This window comes from Capricornis sumatraensis, chromosome 15 (genome assembly GCF_032405125.1).
Source record: "Capricornis sumatraensis isolate serow.1 chromosome 15, serow.2, whole genome shotgun sequence".
Classification (NCBI taxonomy): Eukaryota; Metazoa; Chordata; class Mammalia; order Artiodactyla; family Bovidae; genus Capricornis; species Capricornis sumatraensis.
The window spans coordinates 40,208,853-40,221,260 of NC_091083.1; the positions used below are offsets into that span (position 1 = coordinate 40,208,853).

Here is a 12,408-nt window from a genome sequence, read left to right on the forward strand (position 1 = left end):
CCAGCAACATGGGGGTGGGAGAACAGGGTAGGGGATGTTCATCGCTCGAAGCACAGAAACAAGCGATTATTTCAGCACAGGGATAGCTTCTATAGTGATGAAGAAAATGCAAATTGGCCAAAAGGGAAGCCAGGAAAAGGTATAAGGTGACAATTTACCCAAAGAGGAAATATGGCGAGTCTAGGTAACAAATTACAAAAGGAAAATCAAAACAAGATACCAATGACACAAATCACTTTAATGACATTCTGGGATAGGCTGTGACAAAAAAGAACTTCATGAGGGTGTAAATTGATACAACCTGCATGAGTGAGAGAGTGAAGTCACTCAGTGGTGTCCAACTCTTTGTGACCCTGTGGACTATAGCCTGCCAGCCTCCTCTGTCCATTGGATTTTCTAGGCAGATACTGGAGTGGGTTGGCATTCTTTTCTCCAGGGCATCTTCCCCACCCAGGGATCAAACCCACATCTCCAGTGTCTCCTGCATTGCAAGCAGATTTTTTACCTGCTGAGCAATTAGGAAAGTCCAACTTCTATGAATTTTATCAATAACTCTGAAATTTAAAATGGGATATCCTTTGGTCCAGTAAATCCCCTTCTACAAAATCATCTCACAAATACAGTTCTTGTGGTCTAAGAAAAAGATTTGTTCACTTAGCACTGTTCATATCAGCAAAACATTCTAAACAACCTACAGATCTATCAATAGTGTTATGGCTAATTTATGTTCCAGCCATACAGTGGAAAATTATAAAGCAATTCAAAAGAAAAAGGTAAATCTACATACAGTTACATGTTAAGATCCTTTGATGTATTTGGTGAAAAATGTAATCTGCATACACAGATTTTTTTTTCCTTTTTCGCTCAGTCCTATCTGACTCTTTGCCACCCCATGGACTGTACATTCCATGGAATTCTCCAGGCCAGAATACTGGAGTGGGTAGCCTTTCCATTCTCCAGGGGATCTTCCCAACCCAGGGAGCAAACCTAGGTCTCGCAAACACAGATAGTGCAATAATATTTATGAAAAAGATATACTTGCATAAATCTGAATATGCTTGCAAATGCAAAGAAAACGGTTTGTAAGCATAAGTGCCCACTTTTTAACACTTCTGTTAAGAAGAGGAATGTGATAGAAGGAAGTTTTAGAACTGGGCTTTGGGTTCTTCCTTTCCCACTTTTTATTTTATGCATTTACTTCTAACTTTTACAAGGAGAACGTTACGTCTGTAAAGAATAAAAATAACAAACTGTGCTGGACCAGGTTCACCAAAGCCTTACCTGAGAACCATGCTTCTGGATGATCCTCTCAAAGGTAAAATCTGCCACTTAGAACACAGAGAAAATCTATGCCTTTTCTGTGTGTGTGTGAGTGTGTGTGTGTGAGTGTGAGTGTGTGTGTACCTGAACAAGCCAAATTCTCCCAGTCAATTGTGAGTCACGTAAGCACTCATTTCATTCTCCTTTAAGAAGTGCCTCTTGTATTAACTGAATTCTGAAAGGATGGGTGCCAGGGACAAATTGGGGGGCCAGTTAGATCATGGCATTTGGTCCCATCACATCATGGCAAATAGATGGGGAAACAACGGAAACAGTGACAGACTTTATTTTAGGGGGTTCCAAAGTCACTGCAGATGGTGACTGCAGCTGTGAAATTAAGAGACACTTGCTCCTTGGAAGAAAAGCTATGACCAACCTAGACAGCATATTAAAAAACAGAGATATTACTTTGCTATCAAAGGTCTGTCTAGTCAAAGCTATGGTTTTTCCAATAGTAATGTATGAATGTGAGAGTTACTATAAAGAAAGCTGAGCACTGAAGAATTAAAGATTTTGAAGTGTAGTGCTGAATAAGACTCTTGGACTTCAAGGAGATCCAACTAGTCCATCCTAAAGGAAATCAGTCCTGAATATTCATTGGAAAGACTGATGCTGAAGCTGAAGCTGCAATACTTTGGCCACCTGATGTGAAGAACTGACTCCTTCGAAAGGACCCTGATGCTGGGAAAGATTGAAGGCAGGAGGAGAAGGGGAAGACAGAGGATGAGATGGTTGGAAGGCATCACCGACTCCATGGACATGAGTTTGAGCAAGCTCCAGGTGTTGGTGAAGGACAGGGAGGCCTGGCATGCTGCAGTCCGTGGGGTTGTCAAGAGTCGGACAAGACTGAGTGACTGAACTGAACTGAACTGAGGCTACCACGTGACCACCAACGACGTTCTAGCATTCGGGCACGAGCAGCCCAGGTTCAAACAGACTCACTTAGAAGTTCTCCAGGAAACCGTTGGGTCGGTGGAGAGGAGTGCCCAGTCCAACAGCTCCTTTCTGATCTGTGCTGTTTGAGAACGTGGCCTTTCCTTCCTGGAAATGAGCCTTAATTCCTCGAAGGTTGCATCAGAGCCGGAGCGGGAGGCGGGGCAAGAGCCTGGGTCTGAGTCCCAGGGGCCCAGGTTGGAGCTGGGGCCTGACCCGAAGAGAGAGAGCTGTCTACCCGCAGGACCTGAACTGAGCTTGGCTGGGCGGCGGGTCAAAACTCAAGAGCCCGCTCACGAGTTGTGGCCAAGGCTCCACCCCCTCCAGCCAGCATCGCGGTCTGAGAACCAACTGGTCCAGCGGCCCCGCTGCCACACCGACTGCCTGGAGGCGCCGCTGTCCCGGGCCTTCCGGCAGGTGGACTGGAACGTGGGCTCGCATCCCTGGATCTGCTGCTGCCCATGGTGTTAAAGGCCTTTCTCGGCACTGACCTGATTTACCAGCCCTAGGATGAAGACGACGACTTCGAGGAGCAGAACACCCTGATAGGGAGCCCCGCCAAGACTGCGCGATGCTTCGTGCAGGACATTTCACCGCCAACGACTCTCTCTCATCTTCTCCGTCTCTAGGAAGAGCACCGAGGTCAATTATGCTTCCATCCTAGTGGTCTCCAACACAGAGACACTGATGGAGCTGGAAATCTTAGAAGAAATTTGCAAGATGGATGACCCGGTCCAGGTTTTGATTGTGACACAAGACAGTGGAACCAGATCCCCTACAACGAGTTGTGCACTAAGAACCAGGGCTCCTGAGTCCCCCCATCCACAACCCTCCACCCCCTGCCCCTCCCCACCCCCAATCCACTCTTGTTCGCCTGGAAAAGGAACAAGGGCCTCAACCTGAAAACCATCACCTTCCCCATCTATAGCCAAGCCGGTCAGATCATCTACCTGGCCAACATCCTGGGAGGGACTGTGAGAGGATTGGGCTGAGCCAGTTACTCCTCCAGGCCAAAGCCATGCGGCTGCAGTACTACCTGAAGACAGGTGAAGGAGAGGAAAACTAAGGTAGCAAGGTGTGAATGATCCATTTTCTGAGAAGGTTGGCAGCCTTGAAAAGAGTCTGGCCTTGAAGAAGATCAAGGTATCTAGTGGCTGGGATTTATAGGGAGGCCAGGAGAAGGTGAGAGGGTTAAGAGGAGTTGTTCCAAGGACCATAGCAGCAGCACTCCCAGATTATCAGATAGAGTCCTTGACTGGAAGCTTGGTGTACTCTGCTCTAATTGATCCTTAATTCAACTTTCTTAAAATAGCACACTGAAGAGAGCCAGGAAGGAATCTAAAAAAATAGTGGATATGTGTATAACTTATTCATTGTGCTGTACACATGAAACTAACACAACATTGTAAAGCAACTATACTACAATCATTTTTTTTTTAAATAAAGTAAAAGGAGATAGGTCCTTAAAAAAAAAAAAAAGAAGAATGCCTCAAATCTTAAATCCTTGATCACATTCTGGTTAAAAACACAAATTGTACATTCTCAGGGTAGGTCTGTTCAGTACAGATGTTGATCTTCAGGTTTAATTTGGTTTTCTGGTCAAATTACTCTGAAATTCTTACTTTCAGTTTAAGCCTTTGCTGTTTCTGGGAGCCCCCTAAACTTTGTTTGGAGTTCATTAGAATAAAAAGACAAAACTTTAAACAAAAGTTCCATGATATTTTTGAGAAAGAAAGATGAACATTTAAAAAGTAAATTATAGCGTAGTGCCAGGCACATATTAGCTGTTCAGTAATTTTTGTGCTGGCAGACCTAGTACTCTGAATAAAACTGGTGAAAATGAGAAGACAGCTTCTGGAAAAAGCCTTTTAATACTCAGTTTCTGAAATGGTGTTTGTGCAGTTAAAGTAGTAAAAGATAGCAACCTAACAGAAGTTTAGAGAAGTCATAATGTCTATAGTAATTAATGCTGTCACAGTTTTGTATAAGATTCAGATTTTGTATATTCAGGAGTTTTAAACTTTAGACTTTTGAAAGAAACTTTGAAAAGCATGCCAGAGATTTGTGGGAAGGAGCAAATCTTTATTACTTTCTATATTCTAAAATCATAATCCGTATATTTTGATTTTTCACTGAATTTTAATGTTCAAATCAATAAACTATAGTGTTGTAATATCATATGTAACTCACACACAATATCAGAATTGAAGGTTATTTACCTGGATATATTTTTGTGGCAGGGCCTCTACATCACTTTCTAGACAACTGGAATTTGAGGCAACTTCTATGACTGTGGTCCCCTTGTTTCACTCGGCATACCTTCTGATTATATTAGTTGCAATTGTATCATGTTAAACGTAAAGCAATATTAGTAGTAAACTCTAAAAAATATTTTATTGTGTAATAAATATAATGTCTAGATATGTCAGGGTGGTATGTAATTTCCTTGGTTCTATCTCTCCACAGCAAAGATTTGAAACACAGTGGAACAGTGTTACAGCTTGATTACAGCTCAGAGTTTTATTCAGCAAGCAAAGGAAAGCACACTTTCGAGGCATGAGGGCAGGCTGACCCCAATGGGGAGGCCTCAATCCATATTGGCTTCCTGTTTTTATACATTTGTCTCCTCCCCCTGAGACTGCCCTAAGTAAACTGGGCTAGCCAGGAGGGCTGTTTGTTTCACCTGCGGTTCTCACTTCAGTCCTCAGATTTTCTTTCGTTCCATTTTTGCGTGCTTTTCCCTTTCTTATCTTTTAGCCACCACCATTTGGGACTCCTTTTTCCATTCTAACTATCTAACATTCCCACCTCAAGAGATGGGAGGCCCAATTCTTTGGGAATTGGGATGTCAAGCTCTCCCTGGCTACTTCCTGCTGAGGTGTGATGGTGAGGGGAAAAGGGCCTCCCCATCTTGCTAGTCTGAAGCCTCAGAGTCCTTATAGTGGTGTCCATCTAAGAGTGAGTGATAGTTTCCGTGTTTGGCTGTAGTTTTATATATCCTTGTTGAACTGGCACTGCTTGTTGCAGATTGTTGACCTGGGCAGAGACAAAATGGGTTAAACAATTGATCATACATGGAACAATCATATGCAGCATCAATATGGTGATAACAGGGATTAGTAGGGGCATTAGCCAATTCCAAATTCCCCATCACCAGGAGAAGGAGCCCCCAAAGAAAGATTGTAGCCACCCTGAGAACCCTGCAGCTCATTCTTTGAGATCCTGTAGGATCTGAATGTTTTTCTTGAGGACTGTGAGACTTTCTTTAACTTAGCTGGAGGTATTTACCCAGAAACAAGACATCTCATTCAAGACGGCTCAAGTCCCTCCTTGTTCAGGGATCGGGAGACCTATCTCTTGTCTATTTTGGAGTACAACCCCTGCCAAGCATTGCTGGTTCTTTAGATCTATCCTGAGAAATCTTATCCCCAGAGACTTAATTTCTGGGGTATTCATTAGAATGGCGCTCATTTGTAGTCCTGAATAGGTATCTGAGAGCTCCCAGGGGCTCACAGGTGTATTGAGTGTCCTCGTCTCTTTCATTCCATGGCTTGACTCAAGAGTAGTGAATTCAGGAGTTGTGTCCTGGTACCTTGACTGCTGTGGGGGTAGAAAGTATTACAGGGTAGGTCGGAGCCCTTCCATGTGGGCTGGACTTGAGCCTTTGGGGATCCATCTTTCCAGACTTTAAATAAGACTTGAGTCCCTGGAGCATACAGTGGTGGCTCTTTAGAATCTTTTGGGTCCTGATTGACACCCAACAAGTGTGTATCTTGTTGGAGTTGCCCAATGGCCAGGTATAAGACCAGAGGGTCTGAGACTCTGGATCTAGGAAGGGGTCATTGACATAAACAAAAGGTCTCCCATATAGCCTCTCATAAGGACTAAGACCAACCTTTTCCTTAGAGGCAATATGGGTGCAGAGGAGAGCTATTGGTAAAGCCTCCTTCCATCCCAGGGAGGTCTCCTGGGGTTATCCTTTTTATTGCTGATTCTAAGAATTGATTGGCTCTTCCTACTTTTTCTGAAGATTGAGGCCTCCAGCAGAATAGAGATAATAAGTAATGCCCAATGCTTTAGAGACCACTTGGGTGCCTTAGAAGTAAATGATTTCCCATTGTCACTTTGTAATGATCTGGGCAGACCAAATGTCAGAATGATTTCATGGAACAGATTTTTTTTTTTTTTTTTTTTACCACCTCCTCAGCCTTCTCAGTCTGGGTGGTAAGGCTTCAATCCATCCTATGAATGTATCTATCATGGCTAGTAGGTATTCATACCCTTGAGAAACTGGCATCTGGGTGAAGTCCATCTGCCAGTCCACTCCTAGGTAGGTCCCACACCATTGGATGGGCTGGGTCAGCTGGGGTCTTTGAGCTCCTTGGGGTCATTTAATTGGCAAAGGGGACAAGAGGAGACCACTTGCCTCATAGTCGTTTGGAGGCCTGTTCCTCTGAAGGATCTTTCTAGTAATCTTTGGAGGGCCTTTTCCCCTAAATGAGTGGTGGCATGTAAGGAGTTAACTAACTTCCACTGAAGGTTCCCAGGCAGAAAAAGGAGTCCCTTCTTTTGGAATCACCCCATATGATCTTTTTGAAAGCACTTACTCTTAGCTTTAAGAGTCTCACCTTCAGTATAGGAATGAGTTTCTGGCAAATTAGTCTGTGAAACTAGGGTGGCAACCCCTATTAGGTCATGGTTCTGTAATGCTGCTTTCTTAGCTGATTGATTGGCTGCTTGTTTTCCTTGTTCCACTTCCGTACTCCCTTTTTGGTGTCCTTTACAATGGGAGACTGAAACCTCAGCGGGCAGGTGGATGCCTCCAAAAGCCTAAGGATTTGATCACCATACTTGATCGGGGACACTCGGGTGGTCAAGTGGCCCCTTTCTTTCCAAATAGCAGCATGTGCATGTAGCACCAGAAAGGCATACTTGGAGTCAGTGTAAATGGCTACTCTTTTTCCTTTTTCCAGCTCTAAAGCTCAAGTCAGGGCTATGAGCTCAGCTAATTGGGCTGAAGTACCTGGTGGCAGAGGCTTAGCCTCTATGGTCTCAAACTTGGAGCTTACTGCATACCCAGCTCTTTTTCCACCCGAGATGAAGCTACTTCCATCAGTGTACCAGATTTCCTCAGGATTGGTCAGAGGATCTTCTGACAATCCTTCCTGGGGTTTTGGCCAGTGGTCCAAGGTTTCTAGGCAAGAATGAAAGGGGAGAAAGCCCTTGGTGGTAGGCAGGAGGGTGGCAGGGTTAAGAACCTCACAAGGGGATATAGTCAGGCCTGGATTTTCCATCAGCACTACTTGATATCTGAGGATACTTTGATCAGACATCCATAAATGGCCTCTCCAATTCAGGAGTTGTTTCACCTGGTGACTGGTAAAAATAGTTTGCCCCCAAGAGAAAGTTTTAAAGCATCTCTATCAGGACTGCAGTAGCTGCAAGATTTCGAAGGTAGAGAAAGATCTCTTACCAATGATGGAGTAGGATACTCAGGGACCACCAGAAACTGGTGGGAAAATATTTGTCCATCCCAGCAACAAAGAAGTGCTCAGGTGAATCTTTTTATAATTGTTTTTCTTATAGCACCAAAATGGTACAGGTTTGGGAGGAGAAGGCTCTGGAGTAGGAGGTCAGGACAGAGTAGGTAGCCCCTATGTCAACCAAGAAATTCTCGGACCTACCTACCACATCCTGTTCATCCTTGGCTTCAGCCCCATGATGGTTGTCTGTGACAGGCAGGCTGGCTGGAATGAGCCACTTCAGTCCTGTTGAGCCATCATGAGGGAAGGCTTGGCACTTGACCTTGAGGCTCTTGGGTCCTGAGGGCAGAGTGCTGCCCAATGTCCCAACTAATGGCATTTGTAGCAAGCAGTTTTAGGAGACTTGTCACAGTTTGGACACTCTCTGGCCCAATGTCCCGCCTGGGATTAGGCATTTGCCTCATACCTTGTCATTTAAGGACTCGAGGTTTGCCATAGGGCTCCGCTGGAGCAGGGCCAGCATCTGGGGCATGGCTTGTCTCTTTCCTTTTCTCCTTTTCCTGGGCCTTGGTGTCCTTCTCCTGTTCGCTGTTATTAAAAGTATTGGTGACTGTCTGGACCATCTCATTTAAAGAGTCAGCAGGGTCCTGCAGTTGTAGCTGTTGTAGCTTTATCTTGATGTCTGATGCACGTTGGAACAGTAATTTGTCCTTTAAAATCACCCTCGTAAGAGTCTAAGTCCAGACTGGTAAACTTTTGGAGGGCCTCTTTTAGACTTTCCAGAAAGGCAATGGGGTTCTCTTTGGACTCCTGAGTTATTGCTGAGACTGGGCACAGTCCCACAATGAATAGGCTTCCTTTTATTTCCATGGGTGGACTTCCTTAGGGGTAAGTATTTTTGAAGCTTATCCTACCCAGTACTGTTGCAACCTGAGAGCCAGGCATCTCTGGGTCAAGGTTCAGATCCCCAGGCAGGTTGAGGAGTGACAGCCTCCTGGAGATGGAATCCTGGGGCAGGTTGAGGCAGGTTGGCCTCTTGAGAATTGAGTCCCTGGGCAGGTTGAGACGTGTTGACCTCCTGGGGTGGCTGGACTGAGGCGTGTTGACCTCCTGGGATGGCTGGACTGAGGTGTGTTGACCTCCTGGGATGGCTGGACTGGTGGGTCCTCATGCAGGATGAGGCATGACAACCTCCCAGGGCCTGGATCCCTAGACAGGTCGAGGCAGGTTGACCTCCTGCGACTCCCAGGCTGGAGTTGGGTGTCCCCAAGGTCTCCAGCATGACTAGTGCTGGATAGGATTAAGGGGCTGTAATCTTAACTCATTGCTGGTTTGTCCACTGAGGATGGAAATAGATACCATGAGGTAAAGCAATCCAAACCTGTTCCCTGAGACTGGGAAGCTGGTGAAATAGCCATAAGCCTTATTCTCTTAGGGCTTCCCTGGTGGTGCAGAGTTTAAAGTGTCTGCCTGCAATGTTGGAGACCTGGGTTCGATCCCTGGGTCGGGAAGATCCCCTGGAGAAGGAAATGGCAACCCACTCCAGTATTCTTGCCTGGAGAATCCCATGGAGGGAGGAGCTTGGTGGGCTACACTCCACGGGTCGCAAAGAGTTGGACACGACTGAGCGCCTTCACTATTTATTCTCTTATTGCTCTGAGGTAATATAAGTCACTGATTTCCTCCCCTAGTCCGCCATAAGGGCAGTTTAGGGTGTTTGCAATGGTAAACATTTCATTGTCATAGACCCCCTTTAGGAAATAGCAGAAGCAATGACACAGGAGTGGGTTATCTGGTCCTGCTATGGGCATTAAGAGTATTTTAATAGTAAGTGGGGTCCTGGTTGTAGGAATTCGTAAGTGGCTTAAGAACATATTGATAAGAGGCAACAAATCAGATGTTCCATAAAAGTGGAGTGGAGATTTGATCCGGGGGTATATTTGTAACTAGGAGAAGGGTGGTAATGGTTTGGGCCCAAAGAGCCTTCAGGGCTAACTCCCAAAGTGGCAAACATTATCCCTGGAAGCCTGCCCAGTTGCGCTTGAAGGGATGCCACCAACAGGTGGACTTCTAGGAGGCATTGTGTGTCTGTCTCCCGCCCTAGCAGGTTCACTGAGAGATGCACATGTTGTAGGAGGAAGATGAAGGCCTGAATATCTAGAGGGATTGGATATTACACCGTGTTTCCCTCCCAAGGGCCAGCTATCTTCTGGTTGTCCTTCCAGAAGATTGTAGAGGCAACACTGTGGGCCCAGACAGGGCTCAGGAAAGGAGCATGAAATAGGAGCAAAGGGGGCAGGGCGCAACTTTTGAAAGAATGCCATAACCCAAGGGCATATTATAAACTGATTAAGATGGCAGACAAGTCGAATTCAACTAAACCTTGATTCTCAATCTGCAAGCTGAATGACACACACAGAGGTGGCAGGATAGTTCCAGGGTACTATCAAAAGACCAAGGAGTGGCTGGTTCCCCAATTGTTGGAATGATCCTCCCACTCATTAGCATATGAAATCACCCAGCTTTCAAAAACTAACCACACCACATTCCCTGGCCACTGCACTCTGTGATGGCCCATGCCCTGTGGAGTGTGCTTCTCTTTAAATCTGAACAAATCTACCTCTTACCTATCACTGTGTCTCTCACTGAATTCTTTTTGCAATGACATCAAGAACCCTAGCTTCATTAGGTCCTGAAACCAGGCACTGTGGGATTTTGCTGGGCACAAGTCCCAGTCAGTCACGACTGAGTGGCTAAGCACAGCACAGAGCCACATGGGTTTGAGTCCCAATCTTAGGTAAACGGTTTCAAACACAATTTTTCCCCTTCAGGAAAGATGATGACATGGCCCAATACTTAGTGAGCAGCGGCATAGATGGAGAGAGGAGCTGAAGGATGGGAGGAAAAAGCAGTGGGAAAAACATGCTGAGGAATCCCCTTTAAAACCTCCTGGAAAATCTGCTAAATACTTGACCTGTGCTCACAGTTTTCATTGGTCTGATTCTTGGCACAAAGAAGATTAAGGACAGAAGAACCTTCTTAGTAGCAACAGCTACTAAGGCACAGGAGATAGCAGAGCCTTCAGGACACACCTGCCAGAGTCCCTCAATGCACCCAGTGCCGCTTGCCTGTTTGCAAGGGGTTCAAGGAAACAGGAAATGAGAGATTGTAAAGGAATTAAGATTTTGTGAGCCATATGTCCTCCCAGCCATAGGGGTGAGGACCTCCTACCTTAACCAGAGGTCTCCCGGAATCTGAGATTGAGCCACGTGAGCTTTCTGCCACATTTGTTCTTGCTGTCCTGGCTTCCAGCATGCTGGGCTTCTTGTCACTTGCATTGCACTGGATTTTCTTCGCATTCAGCTTCCACTGTGGGAGCTTTTGAAGAGTTGGTTTCTGCTGTGCTTGGCTACCACCTCCCAGGGGCCGAGCCGAGGTTGTTTCAGCCAGGTGAAATCCGAGTCACGACACAAGGTATGTCTGGGGAGTGTGTAATTTCCTTGGTTCTGTCTCTCTGCAGCAAAGATTTGAAACGGTGGGCCAGTGTTAGAGCTTGGTTACAGCCTAGAGTTTTATTCAGCAAGCAAAGGAGAGTACACCCTCAAGGCGTGAAGGCAGGCTGAGCCCAAAGGAAAGACCTCAGTCCGTCTTGGCTTCCTCCTTTTATCCATTTGTCTCCTCCCTCTGAGTCTGCTCTATGTAAACTGGGCCAGCCAGGAGGGCTGTTTGTTTCATCTGAGATTCTCACTCTGGTCCTCAGATTTACTTTTGTTCCATTTTGGGGGGCGTTTTCCTTTCTTTGCCTTTTAGCCACCGCCATTTTGGATTCCCTTTTCCTCTTCTAACTACCTAACATATAATATTTCTAATATAAAATGTACCATTTCAAAAACCATTTTAAAGTAGACAGATCAGTGGCATTAACTACATTCAGTGTTGTGCAACCATCACACTATCTATGAATATTTTCCGTCACTCCAAACAAACTCAGTAACCATTAAGTAATATTTCCCCATTGTCTTCCCCAAGTCTCGGCTAATTTTTAATCTAGTTTCTGTTTCCATGAATTTGCCTATTCTAGAGATTTCATATAAGTGGAATCATTCAGTATTTGTCCTTTTGTGATTGACTAATTTCACTTATCATAATGTTTTATTTTATGTAAATACCACATTGTTTATCTACCTATCTCTTGATGGGCATTTGAAATATTTCAACCGTTTGATGCCCATACTGGCTTCCCCCGTGGCTCAGAGGTTAAAGCGTCTGCCTGGAATGCGGGAGACACGGGTTCAATCCCTGGGTTGGGAAGATCCCCTGGAGAAGGAAATGGCAACCCACTCCAGTACTCTTGCCTGGAGAATCCCATGGAGGGAGGAGCCTGGTAGGCTACTAGTCCATGGGGTCGCAGAGTCAGACATGACTGGGCGACTTCACTCACTTCACTTTGATGCCCATAATCACAGAAGCAATAGCAAAAGTTACCCACAAAGAACACAGGGGATGAGGAATTAACAATAAGGAAACAATGAACATAACTGTTGATGCAACAGTCACATTTTGAACAGTGTTTTCTAATATTGCAGAATACTGACCAAAATATATGAATGCCTGGTAGTACACCATTAGGGAACTTCACACTTCTTGGCCATGTCTCAGAACTGGTGTAACA

At 45.3% G+C, this 12,408-nt stretch overlaps 1 pseudogene; it reads left to right on the forward strand.

Annotated features, from left to right (window-relative positions):
* The first annotated feature begins 2,367 nt into the window (after positions 1-2,367).
* On the forward strand, positions 2,368-3,319 carry LOC138091094 (patched domain-containing protein 3-like; annotated as a pseudogene).
* Positions 3,320-12,408: the final 9,089 nt, after the last annotated feature.